This window comes from Bidens hawaiensis, unplaced genomic scaffold (assembly GCF_021521415.1).
Source record: "Bidens hawaiensis isolate Kalapana, Puna unplaced genomic scaffold, B.hawaiensis_p1.1 tig00005567_1, whole genome shotgun sequence".
NCBI classification, from domain to species: Eukaryota; Viridiplantae; Streptophyta; class Magnoliopsida; order Asterales; family Asteraceae; genus Bidens; species Bidens hawaiensis.
In genome coordinates, this window is record NW_027491360.1 from 1 (window position 1) to 18,608 (window position 18,608).

The window sequence follows — 18,608 nt, forward strand, 5'->3', positions numbered from 1 at the left end:
ACATTTTTATAACCGAGTCGACCTTGGTTTGGCTCGATCTTAGGCTCGTTTAACTTCAAGCTCGAACTCAAGCCGAGCCGAGCTGCCTGGTTTAGTTTCGAGCTCGAGCTAACCCACCCTGGCTCGACTCGTGAACAGCGCCTGCTTATGAGTGTGGTGTCATGATTCATCAGGTTTATTTGACATTAGAAGAACTACTGATGTTGTTCTGTTACTTTTGAGTCATGGCTTCTGCCTTCTAATGTGCTTTTGCTTATGGTTTTTAAGATGAATACATGGAGAGCCAAAGGAAGAAGAAAAGGAAGACAAGGTAATTTCATGTTCGTGTTAGGTTTTAGTTTTAAAATTTGTTTTAACCTGTGCATTATATTTAAGAGAATCGGAAAAGAATTATGTTTTTGGTGACGATGACTATGAGCTTCTTCAAGATGATGTCGGTTTTCAACGCCGAAAATCTGTGAGTCTACACTTTCTCTTGTTTTCACTTCAAATATCATAATTAAGATTTGAACTAATTGTTCCTTCTGAAAAATGCATGACTGAAAGGATGGGCGTATTCGGGAGATAGATATTCCAGAAAGAATGCAGGTGGTTATGTGAACTCACTATATTTCTTTTATTTACTCTTTTTATCTGTTTTGCATATTGTTTTACATAATTGTCTTTGTAGATCTCTGAGGAAAGCACGGGCCCACCCCCAACAGATGAAAGAAGTATAGATGATGAGAGTAAGTGGATTCTTAATCAACTTGGAACGGGTATGGTACCTTTGTTCAGCAAAGAAAGGCATGGGCTGGCATTAGACAAGGGTGATGTCGTTAGATTTCTGGAATTTACGCATGTTCAGAAATTAGATGTAAGTATTATCTTATTATTTACCACATATTCTGGCATTCTTTTTTGTCAGGTTTTATGTAGCTTCTTGAAGAAACACCAACCGGACCCCGGGCAGATTACTGGTAACCTGGGGGTTGGAGAGATGTTTCCCACGAGGGGTTAGACCCTTGGAAGATGGTTCTTCTGATAACCTGCAAAACAGACACCGTGAGCTCGTCACTGAGAAGGGGGGGGGGGGTTCCTCCTTGTGACCACCCTCCGGCGTGAGAATCAGACTAGATTGCTCTTTAAATATAAAAGTATATTAAGAGATTGCTAGAGCAGATATCAGGTATAATATGATGATAATGTAGTAAGATATGATGTGTCCAGATGATCATACCATTTGGGGTATTTATAGCCGAAGGTAGGTTTCCAAGGAGGTATGGCCGGCTGCAACAGTGTTCCTGTTCACCAACAGTAGTCTACGCACGTGCCCTGCTGGTAGTTGGTGGGTAGGCAGCGGCTGATAGCGACCAGGCCTGCTGTATACTATTCCCTTTCCACCAACTGCCCGGCTACGCACGTGGTATGACAGTAGTTGGTGAGTAGGCAGCGGCTTAATAGTGATACAGTACAGGAGCATGCTGCTCGCCATACTGTATCAGTGAGCTGTCGTATCCCTGATCAGATCTTTCGCCCATACCTCGTCAGGTACAGTAAAAGGTCCTTCAGTATAGACTGGCTTATTTGGGCGGGAGTATTCCCCCTCCCGCCTCTGTGCGGGATTGCTCCCGGCTTTGCTCATTCCTTCAGGTGACACTGAATGATCGAGAGCTAAGTACCTAGTGCGTGTAGCCATGCTGCGCGGGTGGCCTTCCCTCATGGCTTGTATCCGAGGCTGCGGGAACAGGCGGAGTCCTTCACCATGGGAGGCATTTCCTGCGGGACCAGCTTGCATACTGCGCGTAAGGACGTCACGTCTCTGAGCATGGTTGGTCCTGCGGATCCAGTTGGTCTCTGCGCAGACGTCCCTGTTTAAGGTGAGTCTTGCGGGTCCAACTGGGCTCTGCTGGGACCTACCTCTTCAAGTCCCCCCAGTCCAATGTTCTTCTCATGCGTGTTTAATAAAGTGAGGTGAACTTTTGGACTTAAGCAAAGGGTTTTGAAAAGGGTTTTGTAAGGTTTTCCATGGGAAGTCCTTGTCACTTGCAGAAATGCCCGAGTTTCCTGCTTGGTCTTTGGGTATGATGCGGGTAGGTCTGTAACCTCCCCGCAAGTCAGGAGCATTGAGTCCCAGTTGTGTGGATTCTCCATGAGGTTTTGGTAGTTTTGAACATAGTGATCAATTATGTTAAAACCACCAATTCCATCCTGGAACTTCAAACAACGTAGTTCTCAACGTTCCCGCTATGCGGGGATGTTATTTCCGTTTCCGCAAGCATTGCCCAGAAGATCCTTCCTGGTTTCAATTCCCAGCGGAGCGCTAGGTATGTGAAGGGTTTTGCCTTAACACTGTACCAGCGCTCGTCTTACGGTTACTTTACTTCCAAGGTATTCCTAGCGTCAATTCCCTGCAGGTGCTAGGTATGTGAAGGGTTTTGCCTTTATACTGTACCCGCATCTGTCTTATAGTTACTTGGTTGCCGAGGAATATTTGGCTTCAATTCCCTGCGGGTGCTAGGTATGTGAAGAGTTTTGCCTTTACACTGTACCCGCATCCGTCTAACGGTTACTTGTTCGCCAAGGTTTACTTGGCTTCAATTCCCTGCGGGTGCTAGGTATGTGAAGGATTTTGCCTTTACACTGTACCCGCATCCGTCTAACGGTTACTTGTTCGCCAAGGTTTACTTGGCTTCAATTCCCTGCGGGTGCTAGGTATGTGAAGGATTTTGCCTTTACACTGTACCCGCATCCGTCTAACGGTTACTTGTTCGCCAAGGTTTACTTGGCTTCAATTCCCTGCGGGTGCTAGGTATGTGAAGGATTTTGCCTTTACACTGTACCCGCATCCGTCTAACGGTTACTTGTTCGCCAAGGTTTACTTGGCTTCAATTCCCTGCGGGTGCTAGGTATGTGAAGGGTTTTGCCTTTACACTGTACCCGCATCCGTCTAACGGTTACTTGTTTGCCAAGGGGTAAGGGGTATTTTCCCGCTTACTTTTTAATATTTTCGAATTTTGAATTTTGAAATTCGAAGAGTTGGTGGAAAGATAAGAACAGTCCAAACCTCTGAAACGTCGTGCGACGGTTTCTTCTGACTGTGTCAGGACGTGCAGGAAGTTATGGTGACGTGACAGAACATGGTCATTCCAGACGCTTTTCCTGGCGCGTGGGCACGATTTTTCGGGCGCGTGGCCGCGAAATTACTGGCACGCGTCCTGTCAACAGCTGTTGCCAGCCTGCTTTTTGCCACGTGTCATAGTTTCATTGCACCTTCGATTTCTCTCTCCTCCGCATTAAATTCACCGCATTAATTGCGATTAGTATATAAAGGGGGAGAGGCCCCTTTGTAATCCACACTTTCACCTCTCTTCTTCTTCTTAGTGATTTCCGGCAAATACTCCCCTTTTTCAGGCAAGCATTTTCCCGAAATCACTCTTCTTTCTGCAAAAATGTCTTCTCATGATGCTGAAGCTGTAGCCGACGATAGGAGTACTGCTGGCGAGTGCCAGTGTGCTCTACCTCTCGATCAGTACCAGTACATAGTCAGGAAGTTCATGCTCGAGTCTCTCGAGCCTGAGTTTCCTGAATCCCACCAAACTGTGTACGATGCCCCCAGTGGCAAGATCGGGGTATATGCTGCATTCTTTGTTTATGGGAACCTTAGGTTTCCATTGACAAAGTTTATGTATCGTGTCCTGGAGAGGCACGGTGTGCACCTGACCGAGGTGCATCCGATGGCGATTGCCAAGGTCCGGCACTTCGAGTGGGTGTGCCGGATTCTGGGTATTGAGCCCTACGTGGACCGCCTGATGACCTTCTATACTTGGAGGTGCGTCCAAGGGTGGTACACCCTGACAACCCGTATAAAGGGTTTGAAGATCTGCGTGACCGAGCGCAGTCTCCGATCGTGGAAGCGGGAGTTCTTCTACATCTCTGCCCGCGCCATCCCCATTGCTATGAAGTTCAAGAAGGGTCAAGCGCTTCCGAGCCTTCACGCTTCCAGCTACCAGGAGGCGGAATGGTTCGCGAAGATATCACGGGTCCAATCTCCGGTTTACCGGTTTGCGGAGTCCGGGATGGTGCTGCTGGGGATGAGCCGGGTATGGAAGGATGCGTCCCGGTTTCCCATCCTTCTTGAATATGGTTTGAACTCTATTCCTTATGGTATGTCTTGTCTTTCTTGCTGATATTAGTTAATTTTCTAACTGTTTCTTTTTCTTTCAGAGGGGAATAATTTGGAGTCGCTCCTGTTCCCGCGGGAAGCTGACAGTCCTGTGCGGGTGGGCACTCGTGCTCTGGATGACAATGAGTTGCCCATCCTGGAGCAAACGGCGGATAGGTTTGTGGAGGTCTATCCGCCGGGCCAAGAGATCCTGAGCCACCGGCGGCCAGGTAAGGAGATATTCTATCCTGAACCCCTCAATGCTGTACCCGTTGCTGAAAATCCTTACATCCTGTCTTCTGAGGAATCCGCAGATGGTCCTCCCCTTGTGCGGAAGAAGAAGACTGCTGCCGGCGTGAAGGGGAAGGAGAAGGCCACAGCTGATCCAGTGGTTCTCTCTGACACGGAGTCAGATAGTGAAGAGGTGGCGGGGAAGCCCGGTGGTGAGAAGACCACTGCTCCGGAGGCTACGACCGTTACCTCCGGAGAACCAACGAAGACGACGGTGACCGGTACCAAGAGGCCGGCTCCATCGGGTTCCTCCCCGCCCGTCCGTACGTTCAGGGTCAAGAAAACCCGTAAGTATAATCATAATTCCTTTGTAGATTTGTCACTTCATAATTTTCTTAACACTTTCTTCTTTGTGCAGGCGTGGATGTTGACGCAATCCTGGGTGAAACGCAGGGGAGTACCTCCTCGCCAATGACGGTAGGCTCGGTCAGCCTTCCTGAGGCGTCGACCCAGTCGCCTGCGCCTGCATCCGCTGGTCCAGTTGCTCGTTCCGTCGAGCCAACTGTTCCGGCCGAGATGACGTCACCCGCCGGCCGTGAGTGCGATTTTTACAGCATCCTTCACGGAACCGGCGGTTACTGCTGCTTTTAAGGAGGCGGCGACCGCGGCGGAGACAACGACGGCGACCACGGCGGCTGCCACCATGCCCGCGCCACAGGCACCAATGGCCGGACCATCAGGTACGCGCAGGGCTTCACGCCGATCTTTGCCACCTTCCCGTCTGCCTGACCTGTTGGATGGATTTCCTTTAGGTTCAGGTGATGGGTTTGGCGGCTATCGGCCTGTCATTGACCCTACAGGTGCGTAGGGTTCCTTTCTTTTTCCCTTAATGTTTTTCATCATCTTTTCCTTGCTGCTTTTGTTTCTTTTGCAGTGTCGGATTCCAATGAAGTGTATGTTCCTCGATGGAACATACGCCGAGGAACAACCCTTCGCACACCCGTGGAGTGCGTGGACTGGGCTCGCCACGCTGCTCCTCCGGGCGCGTTGGGGGAAGCCATGGTTAGCTACCAGGAGGGTAGGCTAACTAATGAGCTTCGGGTTCTCCAGGCCCGGATGCAGCCGCGCGTCGAGCTGCTTTGTCGTGAAAACGACAAGTTGAAAGCAGCTCACGCCAAGGACATATCTGAGGCGCGTGCTCTTCGGGAGGAGAACCAACAGCTGGCGGCAGCTGCCGCCGACAAGGAGAAGGCCTTCAAGGCCCTCGAGGTTGAAGTTCAGGCGCGACTCGAGGCCCGCTCCAAGGCTGCCCAAGCTGTGAATGAACAGCTTCGGTTGGCCAGGGAGACTGCGCGAAACGCAACCGAGAGGGCTGCCAAGGCTGAAGCCGTTGCTGAGCCTTTGCGTGTGGAGAATGAGGAGCTCAAGGCCAAATTAGAGGCTCTCCAACGCGCTCATGATGCCTTGGCAATGGAAGATGCCAAGAAACTCCAGGAAATCCTGGACCAAAGGGGGGTGCTTGACCAGACCCAGCGGAAGCTTAAGGGCGTCGAAGAGGCTGCCGCTAAGGAAGTTTTACTTGCCAACCTTAACAAGAGCGAAGCCGAACGCGCCCATACCGAAGCTCAAGCTGCCCTCCGATGGCTTCTTCGAGAAGCGTTGCCTCAGGTATGTTTAGATTTATCTTCACGCATTTCTTTTGTAAGAAAAGGTTCTAATACTTGTGTTTTCTTTGTAGGTTGTGCGTCGGGTCTTTTCAGAGACCTCTTACGATGATGCTATGACCGCAGCCCTCAACGCTTCTCATGATGATGGGGAAAAGGCCGGCTTCATGCTTGGTCTAGGGTTTGTTGAGAAAGGCGTCCCGCCTTCCAACTTCCCTTTGTTCAATGTGGATACTGAAGCCATTTATGACCAAGCATTGAACCAATACGCCGCCTTCCCGCATCCAGTGGTGGAGAAGGTGGACGAAGTAGCTGCTGCTGATGATGGGTTAGCTGTCCTCAAAGCGTTCCTCGAACCACCCCGCTCTGACGGAGCGGGTCCAAGTGGTAGCGGCCCTGAGGCTTGATCCTGAAGATCCCTTCCCATTGCTAAGACTTGTATAGTTTTTTATTTTCTTTTAGGCGGGTAGTTACCCGGCCATTCTTGTAATATATTCTTGAAATATTAATCTTTTTGCGTATAAGATTGTTATTTCCTTCTTTGGGTTCCTTGCTTTATAAACTTATGACTTGCATACTTAGTTTAAATTAGCAATTTTCCAAGTGTTTAGAATAAGAACCTTTGAACGTGGTTGATAGTGGGTTAAAGTTTCGCTTCCTCCTTCGTGATTGTGCGGGTAGAACCGTCACTTGCACTTGGTAGGATGGCTAAACTTTAACTTTTATCTAACCTGCGTGCTGGTTTTTCTTGCCTTTTGAGGATAAGTTAACCTTTGAACGTGGTTGATAATAGGTGTGAAGTTTTGCTTCCTCTTTCGTGATTGTGCGGGTAGAACCGTCACTTGCACTTAGTAGGATGGCAAAACTTTACCCATACCTGACCTGCGTGTAGGTTTTTCTTGCCTTTTGAGGATAAGTTAACCTTTGAACGTGGTTGATAATAGGTGTGAAGTTCTGCTTCCTCTTTCGTGATTGTGCGGGTAGAACCGTCACTTGCACTTGGTAGGATGGCAAAACTTTACCCATACCTGACCTGCGTGTAGGTTTTTCTTACCTTTTGAGGATAAGTTAACCTTTGAACGTGGTTGATAATAGGTGTGAAGTTTTGCTTCCTCTTTCGTGATTGTGCGGGTAGAACCGTCACTTGCACTTAGTAGGATGGCAAAACTTTACCCATACCTGACCTGCGTGTAGGTTTTTCTTACCTTTCTAAGAATTTTGTTTTGAACCGTTCGACGCGCGGTTGTCGATAGGTTAGTGTTCATTTTCCTTTCATGATTCATGCGGATAGACCGGCACTTTCATTTAATGGAATAATTGAACTCTTCTCCTTCAACTGACCTGCGTGAAGGTTTGCCACGTTATTGGGTTCGTGCGGGTAAGACCGCCTTCCCACGCAACGACTTCACGTAATGTGAATGCCGTCACCAGTGTTGGATAGTTTTAACCGTTCGACGCGCGGTTGTTGATAGGTTATTATTCAGTTTCGTTAATGATTCATGCGGATAGATCGGCACTTTCATTTTTGGGTGCTGAACTTTTTCCCCTTCAACTAACCTGCGTGAAGGTTTGTCACGTTATTGGGTTCGTGCGGGTAGGACCGCCTTCCCATGCAATGACTTCACGTAATTATGCGGTGAAAACCGGCATATTAGTGTCCAGAAAAGTATTAAATGTAAAATCATCAGCTTCGATATTCTTAAAAGAGAATCATTTCCATTAGAAGTGGCTCTTGGCCTTTTCTTTACAAATTGGAATTGATTTACATGCAAACTGTGTAAATGAGCTCCCTTCCTTGTTGGGATGGGAGTGCCATCGAGCCGATACGCACCTGGTTCGGGATCTCGTTCTTTACGCAGCATGTAGTCTCGATTTTGAAGCTGGAATTGATTTTTGTTTTCCCCAGCTGGGGTTCTATACGCACCCGCCTGCTCAGCCTTTATTACGCCACGAGGTGCGCGAGCGTCCCATCTCTGACAAATGCTTCGACCATATCTTTTACATCTATGCATTCTTCAGTGTTGTGGCCCTTTGTCTTGTGAAAGTCACAGTATTTGCTCCGATCTGCATCGTGACGATGTCGGATTATTGGCGGTTTTGGCCATGGGAGCCCTTCAGTGGCGAATATCTCAGTGACGCTTTTGGTGAGTGGCGTCCATCTGGAGTTCCGGTGCGACTGTACATTATCCCTTCCGCCCAACCGATTTTGCAAGCCGGATGAGGTGTCAAAGTTTACCCTTGACTGCCAGATGCCTAGCTTTCGTTTTTTATTTAATCGGGCGGTGAGGACGTTGTCTTCTCTCGTCCTCTGGGTGTAGAGGTTTGTGCTCTGTGGGAGATCTCTACCCAGTTGTTTTTCTGTTTCCGCATAGCGTTTTGCTGCTGTCATGATGCCATCCCATGTGGATGGCATGCCATCTTTACCCGTTAGGGTGCGGATGAGCTCTGGGTCATGTGCGCCCTGGATGAAGGCAGCGCGAACAAGATCTTCACTGATATTGCCCAAACTTAGCTTCTTTGAGTTGAAGCGAGTGATGAAGTTTGGCAGAGATTCGTCTTCCTCTCGTATGCATTTGAGGATTGTCCATTGCTCCTCGGTATACTTCCGTTGCTGGCTGAAGTGTTGGCTAAACTTTTGTTGGAAGTCTGCCCAGTCGTAGATGTGGTTGACCGGTAGACGATCGAACCATGCTCTAGCAGCCCCAACCAGCGTCATTTGGAACATGTAACACCACGTGGGTTCCGTCCAATTGCTGACGGTTGCCCCTGCTATGAACCTGTTCAAATGATCGTCTGGATCAGATAAACCGTCATATGTGCCTATGTTGGGCATTTGTTTGGCACTCTTTGGGGCGATTGCCTCAGCAATGTCCCTTGCAAATTTGGACGTTCCTGCATTTGCAACGTTTGGTCTGAACGTTTTAGAGAAGTCTCGTGGACTTCCACCTGTGCTTTTTGGTTTGAAGGCTTGTCCAAAATGCCTTTTCGGTTGGGATTCCGTTTCCTTATGCTTCCCTTTTGCCCTATGGCGAGGGTTCGCGTCGGAGTCGGATTCCTCCGAGTCATCCTCCCAGTATTCGAATTCGTCGGCCTGTTGCACGGAACGCAAGCGTTCGTCCAACTCAGCCTGGAATTCCTTTTGTCGTGCCTCCGCCCATGCCTTAACTTCATCGAGAGTTTGGCGGGGGAGTCTTCGTTTCTCAACCTGGGTATCAGTGGATCCCAGTAGGCGATCATTTACTGCACTTGCCCCAGCTTTGGTAAGTGGGGTAGTGTTCGTAAAATTTACTTCGCTTGCCCCGGCTTCGGTAGCCGGGGTAGTGTTCGTAAAAACTGTGTTGCCGGTATTCCCCCTAGTAGCAGGGGTTATGGTTACCGGAATTTCTCTAACCATCTTTGTAGAAGTTTGAAAAAACTGGAGAAAAATAAAGTTCTAGCTTTATGCACGGATGGCGCCAATGAAGAAACACCAACCGGACCCCGGGCAGATTACTGGTAACCTGGGGGTTGGAGAGATGTTTCCCACGAGGGGTTAGACCCTTGGAAGATGGTTCTTCTGATAACCTGCAAAACAGACACCGTGAGCTCGTCACTGAGAAGGGGGGGGTTCCTCCTTGTGACCACCCTCCGGCGTGAGAATCAGACTAGATTGCTCTTTAAATATAAAAGTATATTAAGAGATTGCTAGAGCAGATATCAGGTATAATATGATGATAATGTAGTAAGATATGATGTGTCCAGATGATCATACCATTTGGGGTATTTATAGCCGAAGGTAGGTTTCCAAGGAGGTATGGCCGGCTGCAACAGTGTTCCTGTTCATCAACAGTAGTCTACGCACGTGCCCTGCTGGTAGTTGGTGGGTAGGCAGCGGCTGATAGCGACCAGGCCTGCTGTATACTATTCCCTTTCCACCAACTGCCGGCTACGCACGTGGTATGACAGTAGTTGGTGAGTAGGCAGCGGCTTAATAGTGATACAGTACAGGAGCATGCTGCTCGCCATACTGTATCAGTGAGCTGTCGTATCCCTGATCAGATCTTTCGCCCATACCTCGTCAGGTACAGTAAAAGGTCCTTCAGTATAGACTGGCTTATTTGGGCGGGAGTATTCCCCCTCCCGCCTCTGTGCGGGATTGCTCCCGGCTTTGCTCATTCCTTCAGGTGACACTGAATGATCGAGAGCTAAGTACCTAGTGCGTGTAGCCATGCTGCGCGGGTGGCCTTCCCTCATGGCTTGTATCCGAGGCTGCGGGAACAGGCGGAGTCCTTCACCATGGGAGGCATTTCCTGCGGGACCAGCTTGCATACTGCGCGTAAGGACGTCACGTCTCTGAGCATGGTTGGTCCTGCGGATCCAGTTGGTCTCTGCGCAGACGTCCCTGTTTAAGGTGAGTCTTGCGGGTCCAACTGGGCTCTGCTGGGACCTACCTCTTCACTTCTAATGTTTTTGTTATCAGGTGCCATTTATTGCTATGTATAGATAGGATGAATGCCGAAGTCTTTTTAAAGATCCAGAGCTACAAGATAATAATCCTGAAGGAGATCCCATGCTGAGGTGGCACAAGGTAGTTGAATATTGCTTATTTTGGTTTAATTTTGTTTTGTGGAGTTAATTACTTAAGGGCATATTTATAGGTACTCTGGGCTATCTTGGAGTTGGACAGAAAGCGGTTACTGCTTCAAAAACGAAAACGTGCTTTACAATCATACTACAACACGCGCTTTGAACAAGAAAGAAGCATATATGATGAAACACGTCTTCATTTGAATCAAAAACTGTTTGATTCAATCACAAAGTCCCTCAAAGTTGGTGAGTCAGAACAAGAAGTTGATGATGTGGACTCAAAGTTTAACCTCCACTTCCCCCTTGCTGATGTTGCTGTGGGACTTAAGAAGAACTCACAGTATAGCATTTGTAGTAAATCTGGATTATGGGAAGTTGCTACCAAATTTGGCTATAGCTCTGAAGAATTTGGATTGCTGATATCATCTCGTGAAGAAATGGTTGGTAAATTGACCTTTTTAACCTCACAATTGTACGAAATGGTGTAGCATGATACTGATGTTTTTTCATTCAGAGAACCGTTGAATTGGAACACGTTAAGAGAACACCAGAAGAGGTTGCTTCAAAATTCACATGTGCAATGTTTAAAAATCCTCAAGCTGTTCTCAGGGGTGCTAGACATATGGTATATATATACTAAAAATGCCCTTTTTGGTTTATTATCTTTACATTATTGTAATATAATTCTGCTTATTATTACAGGCGGCAGTTGAGATTAGTTGTGAGCCATGTGACATTCGTCAAAATTCGAATCTCGATTTATGTTTGTTTTTGTAAACTTTTAATACGTGAACTCAACTCAACAATTTAGAACCTTATTTAATTATCATATAATATTATATCCCTCGATCATAAATAAATCGGTGTTCGTCATATTATAGTGTGGTTAAGAAAAAAACATAAATGGTTCGAAATGATTTTCATTAAGTTGTTATAGACTTTGAGAACTTTTAAACTTGTTTTAAACAAAATACCAAACTTGGAGGACCTGTTCTGAAAATATGTAATACATATATATATATTAACTATAAACCAACACAAACCCTAAACCTACCATTTACACCAGCCGCCCCCTTCCATTCTTGCCGTTTTCCGGCGACATCGGACCTCAGGCGAGCACCAACCCCACCTCCGGCCATCACCTCCAACACACAGAAACACAACACAGCCGCATTCGCCGTCTCCGGCGAGCACCACCCCTGCCGGCCACCCCTCCGACGCACCAACCCCAGCCGCAACCCTTGTTTCCATCTCCGTAGCCACCTTTGCCGGCCAACACCATCACCCCTCGCGTTCCGGCAGCCCTATTTCCCCTCCGGTTCGTTTTTACGGCGACCCCCTAGCTCCGCCGTGGACGCGGTGCTTGTCTTTCTCTCTCTCGTCGTGTCTCTCTCTCTCGGCACTCTCTTTCTCTTTCTCTCTCCCGCCGTGTCTCTCTCCCTCTCCCACGGCAGCTCTCTCTCTCTCTCTCCCTGCTCTCTCTCCCTCTCCGGCTGTCGTCTTCAAATCTCTGGCAGTCTCGACTCGGTTCCTTCCCGAAACAGAACCACGACTCGTGAACATATAATAGGTAAAGTTAATTCGAGTTTTAGTATTGTTGTGTTCGTATAGAGATTGTCGGTTTTAAACCGTTAAAAATCGGTTATATTGTTGGTCATATAATTTGAAAAGGGTTAATTTGGGTATTGAGTTGTTTTGAATCGGGTAAAAGGTGAACGATCGGATAATATATATATTAAGTTTCTTATGGGTTTAATTGACAATTGTTATCTTGGTTTCGTTTTGGGTTATACGTTAGTCATTAAACTAGAGACTCGGGTTCACGTCTCATCCTAGACCGATTTTGGTATTAATCTTATACTTAACAAATAAGGGTTATTATTAGTACTAATATTACTACATAAAAACTATTATTAGTATTAATATGTTGAGTTTACTATTATAGGTATTTATTATTAATATTATTATTATAAATATTGAAGTTAAAACTATTAGCAAGATTATTATTATTATTATAAATATTAAAATTGTTATTAATATTATTAAATGTCATATTATTATTATCTATTAGAAATCATATTTTATCATTAATTACTAGCAATAATATCATTATAGTATATTATGAATTCGTTTAGAAATCAAACCGACATCGAGTATAATATCATTATTTACTATCAATAATTATTATTATAATTATTATTTTTACCAACAACATCTTAATTAATATTAAGATCTTTATTCTCTAACTATTATTATTAGTATTATTAATAATAAGTACGGCTATTATGTTACGTCATATCGTACATATCTATATATCTATATATGAAACACTTCTTTTTAAAATTATTATTATCATTACTGTCATCATCATAAATAATATTATTATAAGCTTCATTATAAATTCATTTTCATAAAACCGAACTAGTGATTTAAACCCGTCCTTTTCTTTTAATATTGGTTTAGCTATTTCAAAGCCCAATAAAATAATATTTTATTATTAATTATGTACGAGTCCCTAATCATTAACAAATTAACCGATAATCCGATTTACAACCGAACCTTCTCGTCCAATGTTTCCAATATAATTTCATTATGGTTTCAAGTTCATTAATATATATTACGTTATTTATTTTAGCTAAGGTGTTTATCGTTTCAAGTCGGATCTTTCATTTACCGTTCGAGCTTCATTTATTTATCTATTTATTTCTCGGTTCATCAGTCGATGTGAGTACTTTCATACCCCTTTTTCCATCTTTCTTTTTGGGGTGACATTTCATACTTATCAAACTAAATGCTTTAATTACTTGCATCATAAACCCACAAACGTGATTGTATACCTTACTTGAATAATTGCTCGATTTGGTGTTGTATGCTTATTTGACTATGTGTTTACAACTTTTGGATGGTGAAACTATAAATCCTATACCATTTGGCAATGGCAAGGTGTCGTTAACGTATGCTATTAACGATAACTATAAATCCTAGACTACTCGGCATCCCCTTGTAGCTAGGTGGTGCTAATGTAAGCTTGTTAGCAACTGTCATAAAATCCTAGACTAATTGCCAATAGCTAGGTGTCGCTAACTTGTTTAGCGATAACTATTTACTCCAGTTTATAGCTCTTATTTATTGTTTTGTATATAAGTTTTGTGGATTTTCATACTATACACTTATATGCTCACACTTATGAATTGCTCACCAACCTTTGTGTTGACAAACTTTATTTTATGAAATGTTACAGGTTTGACTTTTGTTGACTCGAGAGCTTGATGGAAAACGTTACCAAGACTATTAGAGTATTAGTAAAACGAACAATATAAATGCTATTTGTTTATATGAACGAGATGTGTTGTTATTGATTTGTTGAAATAAATTGAGTTGAATAAATATTGTCACTTTAAATAGTGTCTTGTGTATTTGTCCAATCACGTTGCACCCCGGCATGTTCCGCCGCCTTTGGTTGGGGTGTGACAAGCCATGTGTCAGGAGGCATGTTAGAGGCGTCTTCATGGTTAATGCTGTGGTGTCAACCAATCCCACTACTGATGGAAACGTGTTAATCGACTCACGCCATCAGTTTGCAGGGATCAAGTGGTTAAAAAATAAGCCGTTGACTAAATTTGAAGATGCACAATGGCTTCTTATCCAAAAGGCTGAAGAAGAAAAGCTTATACAAGTGTCCTTGAAGCTTCCAGAATCTATCCATGGCCAGTTAATTGATGATGCTCATAATTATTATCTTAGAGATGGCGTGGGCAAATCTGTTAAATCATGGACTGAACAAATAAAGCAGATAATAAGTGACGCATATGACGGTTTGCTTTTACCTTCAATGGCAAAAGAGGCACAAGCTTTGTTAACAAGTCGAGCTAAAAAGTGGTTATTAATGGAATATGGAGGGCGCTTATGGGATAAAGTCTCGGTGGCACCTTATCAGTTAAAGGACCATTATGTTAACTCATCTGATTATTATGAAGTTGCACCTAGAGTTATGGCGTGCTGTTGGGGCCCAGGGAATCCCACAACAACGTTTGTGATGTTGGATTCATATGGGGAAGTTCTTGATGTGTTGTATGCTGGGTCCATAAGCTTACATGGTCAAAATGCTAATGATCAACAACGCAAGAAGAACGACCAACAACGTGTTATTAAATTTATGACAGATCACCAACCTCATGTTGTTGTTCTTGGAGCTGTTAATTTGTCTTGTATTCGGCTCAGGGATTGTATTTTTGAGGTAAAACCAAAATTAAAATTAACTCATTTATTATTATTATTTTAAATGGATAGAATCTTATTAATCGTGTTATCTTTTCATCAGATCATTTTTAAGATGATAGAAGATAACCCAAGAGATGTTGGGCATGAAATGGATGGTATAAACATTGTATATGGTGATGAGACACTCCCACATTTGTATGAAAACTCAAGGATATCATCAGAACAGCTTCAACCACAAACGGTTAATTAAATAATTAACTTATTTATTCACTTTTGTTAAACAATATGTTCAAAGTATCAAATCTGACTTTTATCATTCTTTTTAGGCATTGTTAAGCGAGCTGTGGCTCTCGGACGTTACCTTCAAAATCATTTAGCAATGATTGCTACTTTATGTGGGCCCGCAAAAGAGATATTATCTTGGAAACTTATTCCACTAGAGAATTTTCTAACACCTGATGAAAAATACAGCATGGTTGAACAAATCATGGTAGATGCAACTAACCAAGTGGGTCTAGATATAAACTTAACCATTTGCCACGAATGGTTATTTGCTCCTTTACAATTCATATCCGGGATCGGGCCTAGAAAAGCAGCTTCACTACAACGGTCCTTAGTACGTGCTGGCTCAATATACACCCGCAAAGACTTGCTGGACCACGGGCTTGGTAGAAAAGTGTATGTAAACGCAGTCGGGTTCTTACGGAGTGGAAACGCTGCTAGCAGTAGTCAGTTCATTGACTTACTAGACGATACACGAATCCACCAGGAATCGTACAGTCTCGCAGAGAAATTAGCTGAAGATATTTTCACAGCAGCGGTTGGTCAAAATGATGTAAACAATGAGGATATGCTTGAAACGGCAATCGAGCACATGATAGAAAGGCCTTATTTGTTAAAATGTCTCGAGGGACAGAAACTTTGAAAATAAAAAGGAGAGGTTGAATCATATAAGATTGGAGTTAATTCAAGGTTTTCAAGATTGGCGAAAACCATATAGGGAACCTAATATAGATGAAGAGCTTTATATGATTACTGGGGAGACAGAGGAGACATTTTCCGAGGGTAAAATTGTCCAAGTAACTGTTCGCAGAGTTCAACCCAAAGAGCAGTATGTGTTCTTGACTCAGGGTTGACCAGTATACTCAGTAAAGAAGACTATAGTGATGACAGCAGGTACTATGATCTGACAAAGAAGTTGGTTGAAGGCGATATCTTCTCTTGCAAAATAAAATCCATTCGGAAACGACCTGGAGACCGACCCCTGGTGTTCTTGAGCTGTAAAGAAAGTGATTAAAGAAGTGGCCGGTCCCAAAACAGTAAAGCCATGGATCCTTATTATCATGAAGACCACCATAATTTAGCCATGGGTCCCCAGGTAGTTGACCCTGTTCAACGTTATACACGTGGTGACAGACTTGCGTCGTTGGGAGTAGAGGTGCAGAGACAGGGTGAGGAGCTGCGAGAGGCGATGAGGATGCTACAAGCTATGCATGGTCACCATGGCATCCGGGCGGCACCTGATCTACGGGCTATGCGTGATCATCATGGCATCAGGGCGCGTCCTAGGTCAGGTCGCTTCTGAGCATCCCTGAAGCCCCCTATGTATGAACATTATATTTTGTTATATATATCTATCTACTCTAGTCAAATTCTCATTGTTATCTGTTTTGAGTTATATAATGTAGTTTTAGATTTGAGTTGCATGATGCAAGTGACAAATAGTTATTACATTCATACCGTTTAAACTAAAAGAATAATAACCAATTAAAATTAATTAATGTCTTTAAAAAATAGCTAATTAATTGTGTTAGAAGTTAGAACTACAACAATACAAGTTTTAGAGTAAATTACTTGAATGGTCCTTAGTATGCTTAGATTTCACTATTGGTCAGGTCCCTAAGTATGGGATAGTACTATAGTAGTACTGGTACACCACAAGTTCAAATTTATAGACGTACTACAAATGGTGGTCCCTAACATGTCAGATTTCCGGTTAGATCTATTTTTGTGGTCAATTTCGAACATACTTAAACTCGAATTGCATGATTATGTTCATTTTTGGCCGGCGGTGGAGGTGGGAGACGGTGACTGAATTAACTCCTGTTATTGTTCTTGTTGGTTGGTTGTAAATTAGGGGGAGGGAGTGGTTCATTGTGATGGTATTTCCATCAATTTGACCGCCCAATGGTATGGTGACACCTTACCCCAACCAAATCCATCACTAGTGATGGAATTTAGTGTGGGGTGGTGGTGTGATGTGATGATTTAATTATTATTATTACTAGTTTGAGGCCCGTGTATTACACGGGTAATTGTTGAAAATTTTAAACTTTAACCATTAAAGGAAATACATTCAACAACATGATCATATATTATTAATACAATTACAATATACATTAATATTATAGATATTACATAACTAAGATTACACAAATATATTACAAATAAGTAAAACTTTCCTTGTACGCTACATTTGCGATTGTATTTGTCAGTATACATTGTTTATCAAAAATCAAAATATTTAGTACATGTCTGCTCATAACTCTTGATAAGGTAACATATGGTCTGCTTATAACTCTTCAGTGTGACAAGTAAGATTCTTCAAGTACATATAAACCCTAGATAAATGATAATGTATCCATGAAATTAAGACGTACTAACCTTAAAGCATGTTCAAATAACAGTGATTATACATAGTTAGTAGAATATTAGAAAATTTAAAGTTGCATAAAGTGAATGTAGTGATTCTTATTTATAATAGTTAAAAGTATTGAATTAGGAATGTTTATATTATGAATACTAATCCTGTGTTATTGGTTAATATATGGAAAGTTGTTGCAATATTTAACTAATTGATATATATTTTAACACCTTATAGAAAAAAGAGACGCAAAAATTTTGGATTTTATGGAAGCATGATAAATGACTTTTAATCATATTAACTATTTAAAAAAATTAATGTGAAAATAGAATATTTATTTCTAGTAAGTTACATTATAAGTAAGATGTGAATTTTAATGAATTTTTATAAATTTTAATAATAAATGTTATAATTGTATTTTTTTAAAAAGAATTATGTATAACTTTAATATTTTGAATATAAATCATAATAAACACTTTAATTTTGTATTAACCAACAGGTAAAAGTAAGATTACCCCAGTTCGTTGTATTTGTATAAAAATAAAGTCTATAAGTTAATATAATATTGAAATTATGTAATAACTGATGAAAACGATATCCTAGGTTTCAATATCCCAAATGATTTTTGAAAAACGAAAATAGTAGAATGAGAATGAAGCAAATTTTTTGGTTTAACGTTTTGAATGCTTTTAGTAAGTAATTTGTCTTAAAAGGTATATTAAATTAAATATATTTAAATGTATAAAAAAGTATAAATCAAGCCATAAAATATATATTTCTGAACCATTTTGGTTTGAGTTATGAAAGAAAATATTGAAAATTTAATATTGATCTTTTTATTGCTAAAACTCTTTATACTACACAAAATGACATATAAAAACATATAAAAATGACAAATAATTCATATAGTAAATCGTTATACATATGGATTATAATTATAATGTTCAAGATATATATAATAGGTATTCTCCATGTTTGCAATATTTATACAAAATGTTTTGAGAAAATTAAGAAAAATGCACATTTTCCTGAGTTTAAATGCGTATGAGAAAATTTTAAATCCAAATTTAAAACCAACCTTATGTAAAAAATTATGCACTGTTGCTCGAATCCAAGTTTAAAAATAATTTGTAGTTTA

General features: G+C 42.5%; 1 pseudogene across 1 annotated transcript; it reads left to right on the top strand.

Moving 5' to 3' along the window:
• The first annotated feature begins 270 nt into the window (after nt 1-270).
• LOC143630128 (transcription elongation factor SPT6 homolog) lies at nt 271-16,734 on the top strand (annotated as a pseudogene). Its single transcript, XR_013153106.1, has 12 exons — nt 271-310; nt 376-457; nt 547-588; nt 671-856; nt 10,499-10,606; nt 10,677-11,045; nt 11,120-11,230; nt 11,308-11,335; nt 13,069-13,078; nt 14,095-14,842; nt 14,927-15,066; nt 15,151-16,734. The product of XR_013153106.1 is annotated as a transcription elongation factor SPT6 homolog (transcript).
• Nucleotides 16,735-18,608: the final 1,874 nt, after the last annotated feature.